The sequence below is a fragment of the Clupea harengus genome, chromosome 25, assembly GCF_900700415.2.
Source record: "Clupea harengus chromosome 25, Ch_v2.0.2, whole genome shotgun sequence".
In the NCBI taxonomy this organism is placed as follows: Eukaryota; Metazoa; Chordata; class Actinopteri; order Clupeiformes; family Clupeidae; genus Clupea; species Clupea harengus.
In genome coordinates this window covers 3,307,727-3,322,928 of record NC_045176.1, presented here as the reverse complement: position 1 = coordinate 3,322,928, position 15,202 = coordinate 3,307,727, and the positions used below count along the sequence as shown (strand labels likewise).

General features: G+C 40.8%; 1 long non-coding RNA gene and 1 pseudogene across 1 annotated transcript; both read right to left on the bottom strand.

Annotated features, from left to right (window-relative positions):
* Positions 1 to 2,614: 2,614 nt before the first annotated feature.
* On the bottom strand, positions 2,615 to 11,465 carry LOC105905839 (annotated as a pseudogene).
* Positions 11,466 to 13,274: 1,809 nt separating this feature from the next.
* Positions 13,275 to 14,683, bottom strand: LOC116219528. The gene is made up of 2 exons (XR_004163209.1): positions 14,607 to 14,683; positions 13,275 to 13,344 (listed from the first exon to the last, which is right to left on the bottom strand). It is a non-coding gene; the product is annotated as an uncharacterized LOC116219528 (long non-coding RNA).
* Positions 14,684 to 15,202: the final 519 nt, after the last annotated feature.

The window sequence follows — 15,202 nt, the reverse complement described above, 5'->3', positions numbered from 1 at the left end:
TCCTTCTACTGTAGGGTGAAACACACACACACACACACACACACACACACACCACACACACACACACACACACACAAGACACAGGTCTGTACTGTAGGGGGTTTACACACACACACACACACACACACACACACACACACACACACACACACACACACACAACACAGGTCTGTACTGTAGGGGGTGACACACACATATACAGGTATTTTGTACTATAGGGTGTGACACAAACACACACATGTCTCTCTACTGTACGGTGTGACACAAACACACACATACACAAACAGGTCTCTCTACTGTAGGGTGATACACAAACACACACACGACACGGGTCCCTCTACTATAGGGTGTGACAAAAACACACACACACACTTGACATGGGTATTTTGTAAAATAGGGTGTGGCCCACACACACCTAGATCTCTCTATTGTAGGGTGTGACACAAATTCACACACACACACAGACGGGTCTCTGTACTGTAGGGTGCGACACACACACACACACCACACACCACACACACACACACACACACACCACACACACACACACACACACACACACACACATCTCTCTAGTATAGGGTGAGCTCATAGCTGCTCTGTACTATTTCCATATTCATATTTGTAATAAATATTCATACTCTAGTAGTTTATCTCAGCAAACCCAGTAACCATCTTCCCCTTTCATAAAGGCAAATGATAATGGGAGACAATTTATCTCAATGTAAATCAAATGTGAAGATGCTAACTACTCTACATGAGACTGTACTGCTTTGATACTTTTCCCAAACTCATACTGCATGACGAGTCATACCACGCTGATCAAAATGAGTCTGCTGCAACTAGGTCTGCTGAGCCCCCTGCAGCTGATTATCCTGCGGCTGATTAGCCTGCAGCTGGCCCTCTCACGACAGACTCCCCTGCACCTCCTGTTGGTGGGCCAGTCCCCGGTGGGGTTGCCGGTCCTGGGCCAGACACGGATGGTTTTCGTGCGAGGGGAGCTGGTGTGGGTGTTCTGCTCGTGGTTGAACACACACTACATTTACATTTACATTTAGTCATTTAGCAGACGCTTTTGTCCAAAGCGACGTACAAGGGAGAGAACAGTCAAGCTAAGAGCAATAAAAAAAGCATGGTGTAACAATAAATACTACTTTACATGAGAATTAGAAAAACAACAACCTAGAAAAGAGGAAAAAGAAGTGCAGGAATGTAACTGCTGAAGTGCAAGTTAAGCGCTAGTCAGGTGCCAGTTAGGAGGGGAGGTGCAGCACACTAGCAGCTTGTGAGGTGGCTGATCTTATTTCCCTTGAGCCAGTCACAGATAATCCTGGTCATAGCGCTCAGTTTGTTGTTAAACAAGCAGAAGAGATGGAAAGGCTAATATCAGATATAGTGTCAGAGATGGAAACGGAGGCGTTATTCAAACTTCTTCCAGGACCGATTGCAGTTTGTTAATGATGCTACATGTTTGATAAGAGAAGGAGCCTTTTCTGACACAGAAATCTATCGACTTCAGAAAAAGGTAAACCAACTGTGAAAGCAAATTCGGAACGATGAGAATGTTGTGGTTTGACTTTCTTGTCTTTATAAATATTGTTGCATCTTTTTATTGACGGTAGTTAAAAATAATTTTAAATCACAGTCTTTGAATTCATCAAGATAAAATGCATCGATGTAATGATTGTGCAGGAAATGCATACTGAGGAAAAAAAGAGGTGGACTGGAAGAGAGAATGGGCTGGTCTAACGGTCCTAAGCCACACGTCCTGGAACCTATACCTTTTGCTTTGTTTTGTTTGTTTGCAGCCTTGTTACCAACTGTACAAAAGTACTAATGCAGTTTTGCATTGAAATATGCATGCATGTCAGAAAAATGTAGATGTAGTTGTCGCTGAAGAGATTTTTCCACTATTACTGCTGTATGTATAAGTCATGGGCTATCAATGAGACAAAGTGATCTATAAATGGCACCCTGTATTGCCCAGCAATTGAACCCCAGTCAACTGCTTATGAGGCAGTGACACTATCCACTTCATCACTAAGAAGTTTACCCACACAGACTAAATTTACCACACTCAATAGTGGTATCTACAGTATTGGAACAGGCAAACCAACCGATCAAAAATGTTGTTCTTGGTGTCATGATAACTGCTTGGCTTGAAATATTGTGGGCGTTGGGGATTGTAGGGGTGGATAAGGTTTGCTAAAGACTTTTTCTCTCTCAAGATTTACTGTAAGTCAAGGGAGAACGCTGCTGTGTATGTGAACTTCAGAAAAATATGGTTCCAAATACAGAAGACACCATGGATCAGCATTAGGGCTACAGTAGACTTCTAGTGGTAGTATGTTGTGTTGCTGTTTCTGAACTGACACTTTTAGTTTTACTAAACCACAGAAATTGACGCACAGAGCAGTCATGAAGCATTGCTGCATTTCAGATTAAGTTCTTTGGTATTGCAATACGTACTGTAAAGAGGTGTCATACTTTCTTCAGTTTTTTTGCAACGCAACACTTTGCACACTTGAACAAAAATAGAGGATATTTATCTTTACATTTAGATTAAATATCCAGTTCCCTCTGTTGATTTAAAGAGTCCTTTGGTATTTGGTGACAGTCCAGTGCATCATAATTGCAAGCACACAACACATGACACTATCACAAACATTAAAACATGATCTTACTCTAGTTTCTCCAGTCTGCAGTTTGGATGCTCCAGACCAGTAGAAAGCAGCTCCACTCCTGAATCTCCCAGCAGAGTATTGTAACTCAGGTCCAGTTGTCTCAGACTAGAAGAGTTTGAGCTGAGAGCTGAAGATAAAGCTGCACAGCTCTTAACTGTGAGGTTACAATAACTCAGCCTGTAGACACACACACATTCAAATGAAGGCATACAGATGAGAATCACAGCATTAAAGAGACAGACAACACAGTTTCAGAATACACACAATACAACTAAGAAAAATATCTCCCTCTTTCATCTATCCATCCAACCATCCATCTATCCCTCTAACTATCTAGTATACAACGCCTAGACAGTCAAGATCATTTGGTATACCAACACACAAACACATACACACACACACACACACACACAGCACTGATGATCTCCAGGAATTCCCTGCTGTGCTCCCACCTGCAGCCATAAAGCATTAGATTGTGTGTGGTGTGTGTGTGTGTGTGTGTGTGTGTGTGTGTGTGTCTGTGTGACAGAGAGAGAGAGAGAGAGAATCAGTGTGTCTGTGTGAAAGACAGAGAAATATGTGTTTGTCTGTCACACAGAGACACTGATACACTCACGCTCACAACTAAGACTAAAACTCTCCCTCATTCATCCATCCATCAATCTAGTATACATCAGCTATACAGTAGAGATCATTTAGAATACCAACACACACACACTCCCACCCACACACCCCCACACACACACACACACGATCAAATGCTTATGGCTGCAGGTGAAAGAGCACAGCAGACAATTCCTGGAGTCCCTTTTTGCAGTGTGTGTGTGTTTGTGAGAGAGAGAGAATGAGAGAGAGTGTGTGTTTTAGTGACTCTGTGTGACAGACAGACAATAATGTGTGCACACACATATACAGACACCCTCACACACAAACACACAAACTGGCAGACTTACTCCAGTTCTCCAGTCTACAGTTTGGATGCTCCAGACCAGTAGAAAGCAGCTCCACTCCTGAATCTCCCAGCAGATTATTGCCAGTCAGGTCCAGTTGTCTCAGACTGGAAGAGTTTAAGTTGAGAGCTGAAGATAAAGCTGCACAGCTCTTCTCTGTGAGGTTACAACACCCCAGCCTGTAGACACACACATTAAAATGAAGGCATACAGATGAGAATCACAGCAATAAAAAGACAGACAACACAGTTTCAGAATACACACAATACAACTAAGACTAAATATCTCCCTCTTTCATCTATCCATCCAACCATCCATCTATCCCTCTAACGATCTAGTATTCAACGTACAGTACATACAGTCAAGTTTATTTGGTATACCAACACACACACACACACACACACACACACACACACACACACACACACACACACAGCACTGATGATCTCCAGGAATTCCTTGCTGTGCTCTAACCTGCAGCCATAAAGCATTAGATTGTGTGTGTGTGTGTGTGTGTGTGTGTGTGTGTGTGTGTGAGAGAGAGAGAGAATCAGTGTGTCTATGTGAAAGACAGAGAAATGTGTGTTTGTCTGTGTCACACAGAGACACTGATACGCTCTCGCTCACAACTAAGACTAAAACTCTCCCTCATTCATCCATCCATCAATCTAGTATACATCAGCTAGACAGTAGAGATCATTTAGAATACCAGCACACACACACCCACCCACCCACACACCCCACCCACCCACCCACACATATTTTACAATCGCTAATAACCTTTTGCTCAATATGTAGTCGCATTTTCAAAATTCTAAACACAATTAGCACAACATCTGTCTGTTGTGGACCCCACCATTAACACAATTCGTGTTGTTTTCACACAATATGCAGCCAATTTCTAAAATGCTTAAATTCTCTTTACATGCAGGCTGACCCAATACCTAAATTATGGATCTTTCTTATCTTACTCACAAATGCTTACACACAGTATGCCAGAAATGAAAACCTATAGTATGAAGCCTCTACTTCTGCAACAACAGCAGCTCAAAAGCTGAACTGAAACAGCTGATAAGCATTTTTGAATGAAGCGATCATTGGAACATTGAGAAATTATGGTGGAGTTGAAAACACAAACACAAACAGAAAACACAAACACAGCCCTGCAGTCTAGCCCTGAAATCCAGATACAGCATACAGACACAAAAACCCGTGGTCCTTAGGTGCAAACCAGAAAAACAAAAGGAAAAAACAAAAACGACATATAATATTTTACTGCATTTGCACCAGCGTCAAAGTGCAAAACAGAAAAACAAAAACGTCCTGTGGCATGCCAATGATGGAGGTACACCAAGCATTTCTATCAAGATGCATAGAGATGTAACACGTGATGGAGAACATGTGGCCAAATGCTGTAGATAGTATAGAGTAGATCAGGTGGCTTTTTCACCTACCTTGGCAGCATTGTCAACAAGCAGGGTGGAACAGATGCAGATGTGAGAGTCAGGATTGGCAAGGCCAGAGTTGCGTACCTCCAACTAAAAAACATCTGGAGCGCAAAAGACCTGGCCATCACAACAAAGATCAAGATCTTTAACAGCAATGTGAAGTCAGTCCTACTCTACGGAGCTGAGACATGGAGGACTACAGTGAATACGACAAACAAAATCCAGTCATTCATCAATACCTGTCTGCGACGAATCCTCCAGATCCACTGGCCTAACACCATCAGTAACAAAGAACTGTGGGAACGTACCAGCCAAAAGCCAGCAGACGAAGAGATCCTCCAACGACGTTGGAGATGGATAGGCCATACTCTCCGTAAACCAGCCACAAACACCACAAGACAGTCCCTCAAGTGGAATCCCCAAGGGAAAAGAAAGAGAGGTCGGCCGCGAAACGCCTGGCGTAGAGACTGGGAGGCAGACGCCAAGAAAATGGGCTACACTTGGGGACAGCTTGAGATGTTAGCTCAGGACCGAGATGCTTGGAGAACTCTTGTTTGCGGCCTAAGCCCCAGAAGGGGTAGTAGGCGATGATGAGATCAGGTGGCTGCAGCAGACTCATTTTGATCAGCACCTAAACCTTGTTCATTGGCAGGTTTATCCCTTCTTTTTGGGGGGAATCTTGCACTAGATGCCTGACTCTCCCACATCCAAAGCATTTCATCATAGTGTATGAAGTTGCAAGTGTCAGAGTACAGTGAAAATGGCCATATCCAATGGACCAAAATATTTGTAGTGATCATGGATTTACAACTCAGCTTTCTATGCAAACCACTCAGGAGAACTAGCAGTCTGGCACATTTAGAAATTAACTGAAACACAGAGTGTCCAGAGTGACAATAAGGACATTCCTGTGAGACATCCCCATTAAACTCAGCCACCACTGAGTCAGTGGCTACTGTAGATCTCCTTTTCTGTTTAGGAGCTGATTAAAGAAAACTGACTTGACGCACATATTATACAGGACAGTGTCATGTGTTGTGTGCTTGCAATTATGATGCACTGGGCTGTCACCATCTCCATATCTCCCTGTGTTATTCCATTTTGTGCCTGTTTTACTGTATTTGTGTTTTATTTTTACACAAAGGCCATGCATGTTGGATATTTTGTTGATCAATAGCAGCATTTTCATGCTAATTAGAAGGGTTCTCGGAGAGAGCAGACCTCCGCCAAATGCCATACCACACAACGTTAGCTAAAGTAAAACTAAATATGTGGATCCACCCAGTGATTCCAGAGTCATTCCCAACTTTGACAAGTTGTGTTGATCACTAACAGCATTTTCATGGTAATTAGAAGTGTAACCCTGCTACCAGACAAACACTGAAAACATAACCTCCTTGACAATAAAGCCTTTACTGCAGCATTTATATCACCTTCTATTTGATGTCTAGAGGACATTCCATGAAGTAAAGATGGCTCACTCACTTTTAGGTTTAAAATGAAAGGAAACTGAATTAAAAAGAAACAATGGATTTCATATTATCTATTGTATGCAGGTACCTGTAGAACTGAAATATGTAAAGTAATGCAGTTTTTGTATTGTCATCAACTGCAAGTTATTGCTCTTAGCTTGACTGTTCTCTCCCTTGTACGTCGCTTTGGACAAAAGCGTCTGCTAAATGACTAAATGTAAATGCAAGTATTTTGAAAGTCATTGTGCTATGATTGTGACATATTCCTCTAGGATAGAAAATATGTGCTACTGTTTTGAAAGGATGATTTGATATTGAGTCCGGTTTGCCATATTCTGATACATTTAGTGTATGAAGAGAAAGGTTTTTTTGTGATTGTGTGATGTAGGTGTGTTGCTGTGTTCAGAGATTAGAAAAAGTATCATACATTTAGGTTAATGTTTGTTAGCAATCGTAAAAAAACTGTAATTGACAACTGTAATTGCATATTCTGTGAAAACAACAGTAATACAATTCATGGTATGGTCCACAAAAGACTGATGTTGTGCAAATTCAGCGAGTTTTGAAAATGTGTCTACAGATTGGACAAAAGGATGCTAGCGATTGTATAAAACTTCAAAGGCACCAAACATCAAAGCACAATTTGTCATCTGGTATCCCAATTATTTTGAGCAATAACTGTCTGTGAGGTGGCCACCAACAACGTCTTTTTTAGTAGAATGATCTCTGCTTGAGGCAGCAACAATTAGGACTTAGTACTAGTACTTAAAGTGAAGCCATGAAGTATTTCCAGTATTTCTTAGTACTGTCAGGGGACTATGGACTTCATCTAGATAGCAGACAATTCCGATGTATCGTTCAATTGTGTGTATAAATATCTGCATCAGTTGCTATACTGATGAGCAGATCAGAATTCTTTTTAATGGCCAAGTATATTTACACATACAAGAAATTAATTATATAAATACTGTATTGATACATGCTGAATCTCCTACAATACTGTCAGTCATACTACAGTAACTTTGACTCAAACAATAAGTCTATAACAATATTGAATATAACCTCAGTAACCACCTTTACACTCACTCAAGACTCCAATACTCACTTCACTCTTCTTGATGCTTTGACCACGGGCAGCATCCTCAGCAGACCTGCATCTGATCTGGCAGGTGATCTCAATCCCACATAATCATCCATGTTAAACTCCTCTAGTTCCTGGTCTGACATCAGCAGCACAAAGGCCAGAGCTGACAGCTGGGAAAGAGAGAGATCCTGTCTGGTTTCTTTTCCCTTCCTCAAGTAGCCCTTGACCTCCTCCACCAGAGAGTGGTCGTTCAGTTCATTCAGACAGTGGAACAGGTTGATGCATCTCTCTGGGTTGAGGTCTTCTCTGATCTTCTGCTTGATGTACTTGACTGTTTCCTCTGTGTTCAGTGGGCTGCTCCCTGTCTGTGGCAGCTGCTCTTGTAAGAGTTTCTGATTGGACTCCAGTGAGAGGCCCAGAAGAAACCTCAGGAAAAGGTCCAGGTGTCCATTCTCATTCCTTAAGGCCAGATCCACTGCAGTCTGGTGTAGGTCATGAAGTTTGTTAGCACTGAGCAGTGAATAAAGCTGAGAGGTTTGGTGTTGGTCAGGCATATTGCTCTCTCTCTTGCTAAAGTGCAAAAACACATATAAAGCTGCTAGAAACTCCTGAATACTCAGATGAACAAAGCAGAACACCTTCCCCTGGTACAGCCCAGCCTCCTCCTTGAAGATCTGGGTACACATCCCCGAGTACACTGATGCTTCTGTGACATCAATGCCACACTCTTTCAGGTCATCCTCATAAAAGATCAGATTTCCCTTCTCCAGCTGCTGAAAAGCCAGTTTGCCCAGGGACAGAATGGTCTTCAGGTTCCAGAGTGTCTCCGCATCACGGTTTCCATACTTCTGACTCCTGTGTTTGGTTTGTATGATCAGGAAGTGTGTGTACATTTGCGTCAAAGATGTTGGAATCTCTCCACTCTCTGCTTCAGTCAGGATGTACTCCAGAACAGTGGCTGCCATCCAACAGAAGACTGGAATGTGACACATGATGTAGAGGCACCTGGAAGACTTCAGGTGTGTGATGATTCTGCTGGCCAGTTCCACTTTTGTGATTTTCTTCCTGAAGTACTCCTCCTTCTGTGGGTCATTGAAACCACGGACTTCTGTCACCTGATCAACACACTCAGGAGGGATTTGATTGGTTGCTGCTGGTCGGGAGGTGATCCACACAAGAGCAGAGGGAAGCAGATTCCCCTTGATGAGATTTGTGAGAAGGACATCCACTGAGGCAGGTTCTGATACATTGTAGATGCATTCATTGTGCTGGAAATCCAGAGGAAGTCTGCTTTCATCCAGACCATCAAAATGAAAGCAATGTTGTATCTGTCCTGGTTGGAGAAGGCAAAGTCTCTTGTTTCAGAGAAGAAGTGATGGATGATGTCCATAAGGGTGTATTTCTTGTCCTTAATCAAGTTCAGCTCACGAAAAGGAAGAGGAAATATGAAGTGAATATTCTGATTGGCTATTTCTTAGCCCAGTCCAGAATGAATTTCTGCACAGAAACGGTTTTTCCAATGCCAGCAACTCCTTTTGTCAGCACAGTTCTGATGGGTTTGTCTTGTCCAGGTAAGGGCTTGAAGATGTCAGTACATTTGATTGGTGTTTCCCTCTCTGCTATTTGTCTCTTGGATGCCATCTCAATCTGTCTGACCTCATGTTCAGTATTGACCTCTACACTTTCCCCCTCTGTGATGTAGAGCTCCGTGTAGATCTTCTCCAGAAAAGTAGGGTTTCCTAGCTTAGGCACGCCCTCAAATACACTCTGAAACTTGTTTGTTAGCCTGTATTTGAGCTCTTGTTGACATCTAGGAAACAGTCCATCTAGATATAAACACATATAATTAAGTCAATCTGATGTTATATGTAAGTGTGTGAAGTGAGCACTTTGCAGCGGCATTTGAAGCCTTTGTCATGAGAGTGATTAGCAAATTATGACAGACACCATATCCTGTCAGTGTAGTCATCATGACAATCTGTGCTCAGGGATCATAATTAGTAACTGTTATGACCGCTTGCAGAATTGTATGTACCAGAGTCATGTAAGAATATACCTGTTTGAGAGCCATCGGAAATGATTGTTAATGGTAACATGATATAGTATTTCTGGACACTGACTCATGATATACTGTGTCATCTGCCATGACATCTGTGACATGTTAATGGCAGGTTTACTGAGGGCTCGTGGGAAGTGTTCCTTAATTTACTCTGTCCTTACAGGCATTACAAACATAGAAATAAAGTGTGAACATCACTGTTATTTTTCCCGCGATATTTGAAATCACATATTAAAGGATCAATTACGTTTATACAGAATGTAAAGATTTATCTTTGAAGTCTTCAATACATTTTGAATGAAGCTGCAATAACGATGTTCAATATTCAGTAACTCAGTATTGAGTAAATATCTCACATTTCTCCAGCTGCTGAGCAATGATCTCCTGGTTCATGTTCTTCAGGATGTGCACTGCAATCTTCAGAGCTCCATCTCTGGCAGCTCTCTGGTCCTCCTCATCCTCCTCCTCCTCACTACAAGGGGATTCTGGGTAATCATGAGTCAGCAGCTTCTTGAGTCTCTTTAGTTCATTCGTCATGAAAGTGATGACTTTGTGTTCAAGCTCCTGATGGCAAATCACATAATTCCATCAGTGATGAAAAAACAGAATTAAACATTTGCATGATAACTCCTCTATATCTCTGATCAGTTGTTTTTTATGCATTAAAACATTTCCTGTGCTTACAGTTTTGTGTCACCACTTACACAGGTTTTCTGAAACTAGGTCTCATTTAAAAAAATGCTAAACACAATTCACAAAACTGAACACACAAAATGAAAAACACCACAAATCTCCTGCAAAATGAAACACTGCATTCAAAACTCAATAATCCCTTTCCATAACCTAGAGTAGTTCTTAACTAAAGATGTGTTAATCTTTTGAGACAAATTAATGAGGTTAAAGTTTTTATCAGTAACTACACACTAGTGTGACAGATCTAAAACACGTGTTATACGGCAGCACTTTATTCTGACTAACTCGGTGACAACAGACTGAATATAAAAGTACACAGAGTACTTTCAGTAATTTCAGTACTTTTTCCATTTTTCCAAAACACTATATTACACACAGAGAGCGTGCCTTCTTCATTTAATTGCTAGAATGAACAAAATGCAAAACAACTTGCTTGAAGAAAACGTTCAGTAGAGCAAACTGAAATATTTCAGTAGTTATATATACTGTAAATGCTGTAACTGTAACAAAGAGGTTTCACAGTCCAGTGCATTACCAAAACAGCATTTCAAAGTGTTCTGTATAAAACACATCTACCCAATATTTTATACCAGGCTATGTAAAAAGTATAAAAAAAGAAAATGATCCTTTGTACACGATACATAAAGACACTGTGTGACCGTACCCAGCCTCTTATTGGGGTCGTGTCACAGCAACTTATCAACATCTCAAAAAGGCACACAAGTGTTCAAGATCTGATCATTGGATGTCTTAGAAAGTGAACTATGTGTAAAATGTTTTGCAAAAAAGGGGTTTATGAGATTTAAAACAGAGCCAAGGGCTGAGAATTAGCTTATGGTTTTGTTGAGTTGGGGTGGGATTTTAGAGTTTCAGAAATCATGTGACATGTAAAAATCATTACCTAGTTTAGAGCATCAAATGGCAACACACACACACACACACACACATACACACACACGCACACACACACACCTTGAATACAGTAGACAATTCATGTTGACAAGTTTTGCTGAAGGATGGATGAATTCTTTGTTCTTTCTGTTGGACACTGAAGGAAATACAAGGACAGCAGGTATTGGTCAACAACGCATTTACAGAATTTATCTATGCACCTAACAGCAACACTAAGTACAGAAATAATATGTGAGGTAAGAATTGCCTTAATTTAAAGATGGCTAATTTCTCCTTGTTTTTACTCTTTTTACCTTCCAGGTCAAGTGATGAGGAGTCGTGTGCTTTTACAAAACAGTAAAATATTCTGCTGCAAACATTATGTACCGCAATGGAATTGAAATTGTAATGCTGATAATAACTGTATGAGCAGTTGGGTAACACTGCTGTAGAAGAGCTGGACCCAAATGCACGACACGTAGACAAACTTTGAAACACAAAGGGGAATCTTTACTGACACATAGGCAGGTACAAACAGGAAAGGTGCAGTGAGACAGCGTGAAACCAAACATGAACAACGTGTACCATGAACACTGACAGACCAAGAACTGATGAAACACGAGAGTTTAAATACACAGGACTAAAAAAGAAAACAAGACACAGGGTGGCATGGAATAACGAGACACACCAGGCTGAAAGGAAAGGGGTGTGATAAAAAAGGCACAAGAGACAACGGAAGCACATGGAACACAGGAAGTAAACAAAGGAGCACATGACCAAACAAGGAAGCAATCACAAGGAACAGAAACACAAGACAAGTTGGGTATGCAAAGGTGGGCTAGGCTAAGGGTCAGTTTGTACAAATGTGTTATTAAAACCTCACTTCCTAGTGACTGACACCAGTACCCATTAGTTTACCATCTTTGCAAAGAAATCAGCCTCTCATGTCCAACCATGCAGTTTCACACTCAGATTTCAACACACTAGTAGACATTTAAATGAGATTCATTAGTACACCAGAGAATGGCTCTAGCGTATATCCTCTCCACACATTTAGGAATATATTAATGTCAAAGTGAATGAACAAAAGAAGACTAACTCTGTGTCCAGATGGAGACCTGTCCTTACCTGGGATCAGGATGACTGTGTCCCTCACTAAAGTAGATGTCCTGATCCTTTGACTGATCACTCTTCATGGACACACAGCTGGGTGCAGGAGAGTCTGGCCTCTCATCCACTGGGCTTCAGAGAAGGAAACACATCATACAGTAGTAACTCATTAAAGACAGTGTTCTACTTGAGGATATGTGATGTCACGATCATTAGGTCACTGGGTCCTTATTTGATTCCTCTGTGAGCTATGTCATGTTTTGTCTTTGTGTTAATGGTTCAACTCAATATAATCACTTGTGTAATCAACCAACCCTGTTATTCTGTGAGTGATAATGGCTCTCTTGTAGTTCACACTTTCAGTCAGCTTTTCATGGAGTTGTGTTCCCGCACCAATACACAACAGCCCAGACTTGACTGTGAAGAGGGGACCATGTCTCTCTTACCTGTCATCAGGCTCAGAATCATACATACAAGTATGTCCTGAAGTCTCCATTACAGTCATTTGTATTCAACCACATGCCAGTAATCCACATCTCTAAACAGATGAGTACCAACCCACTTTCCAGATGGAGACCTGCCCTTACCTGGGATCAGGATGACTGTGTCCCTCACTAAAGTTGATGATCTGTTCCTTTGACATATCACTCTTCATGGACACACAGCTGGGTGCAGGAGAGTCTGGTCTCCCTTTCTGGGTTGTTGGTCTTTCACTAAATGAAGGCAGAATGTTTATGTTCAGATGTGATCAGATGAAAAAAAACAAAGGGTCTTGTTTACCAAATCTCTAAATCAGATGGTAGTAAATTAAACCAACAGGTCCCATCAAACAAACGAAACACACACACACACACACACACACACACACATACACACTCCTCACCTTGTATCTCCATGTCTTCCAGCAGAGTCTCTATGTTGACTCATGTTGGAGGCAGAGCTGCAGTCACTTTCTGTTTGAGATACAGTACAAGGAAAATATGATCTAATTGTGCTCAATAAGTAATTTGCTACAACGGCTTTTTGCTTAGAGTCCCTATCCAAAAATATAATGTATAATATAAAATCTGTATGTCTTGATTCATATTTTAGTAAATTCAAAACAGCAATACAGATCTTTAGCGTTAAATAACATACCAAAACATACCCCTTCCTTTTTCTGATGTATTCTGTGTTCTACGCTTTCTATCTCCAATGGGTAGCGATGGTAAATGATAAAGATGGCGAAGTAAATGCATCTATGTGTCAAACTACAAATTACAGCATTAACATGATTTCAACACTTTAAATTATTGATTTTATTACTATAAACACAATTCTACCAATATGTGTCAAACTGAAATGCAGCTACGTGAACAAAATTATTTTGCTAATTTAACCAACTACTGACTACTGCTACAGTTAACTGTTTGAACACATTCATACTGTAAGACTACCAGGTAATAAGAGCCTTGTAATCTTGTAACTGCAATGTGGGACTAGGCCTTTAGTCTGCCTAGTGCAAGTGCTACTATAATGTGTGTTTTAAGGTTGTGGATCAAACAACAAAATGTTTTCTTTAGACAACAAGTTATGGAACAAGAGCAAATACTTTAGAAGTAATGCCAGTCTACTTAGATAAGAACTCAAATTGAAAATGAGACACAATCTTGTGCTAAGAAGTCCTACCCTGTGGCATGAGACACAAACACAGGTCTACTCTGGTAGTCTCCACTCATCAAGAAGAAGCCCACTCATTCCCCCCTATGTGCAGCTCAGGCAGTCACCATCTCTCTCCCCAGAAGCATGTGATCATGTTAATCATTCATATTCACCTCCAGCTACTCACAAACGCCCTTCTCTATGTCCTAGGCTGTGCCAAAGTCCATTTCCACTCATAAAACACATACTTATAGAACTAACAGTTTTGTATGTAAACTCTACCATAAAACAAGTACTAACTATTTGGAGAGAAACAAGTATTTAAACAGCTGAGCTGTAAGCCTTTTGGCTATTGCCACTCAAACGCACTTATCCAATTCATTCACCTAATCCTACCTTACTTTAAACGATTGAACCACCTTGTGTTACCTGCCAATAGCTGTGTTACATCTGTGAGTTTAGATGTTGAGAAACTGCGCTGTCAACATACTACACAAAACAAACCTTAACAGAAGAACTTACATAATGCTCTCTAAACGCCAGCTATTCTCCCCACTTTATTATTTACACTTACCTACATATGTGGACAAACAGTGCTGGGTTTCAAAGCTCTCAAAAGTCGTGTCTTTGCGAACTCCTCAAAACACCTTTGTCCTCTACGTTGAAAAAACAGGCTACTAAAGAGTCCCTTCCTTATGACTTGGGTTATAATTACTGTACTGTAGTATATTCCAATGAGGAACACTTGAATCTGATTGGATGGTCTGTTCTGTCTGTTAATCTAATCTAGTGGTTTATAGCCATGTCCAGTGGAGGGGTTTATAGTCTATCCATATCCAGACTCCCTAGCTCAGCTGAATGCAGTGGAAGTGGGTTTAATAGAGACAGACTGGGGGTTTCACACCAGAACAATGAAGGAATTACTTAAACACAACGACTGAATATATAAGCATACTGTATAGATCCTCCAGACATAGTGTTGTGAATGTCATTATTTTTATGTCGTTATTTTCATCATATTTTTATCAAATCAAAGAGCTTCTTAGCAATTGGACATACAGTATTTTCCTTTTAATATGATCTATACTGTAAACATTATTTAGTGTTGATTATTATTTTAGTACTAGATAAAGTACTATAAATAAATATCATATCATTAAAGGGGGAGAC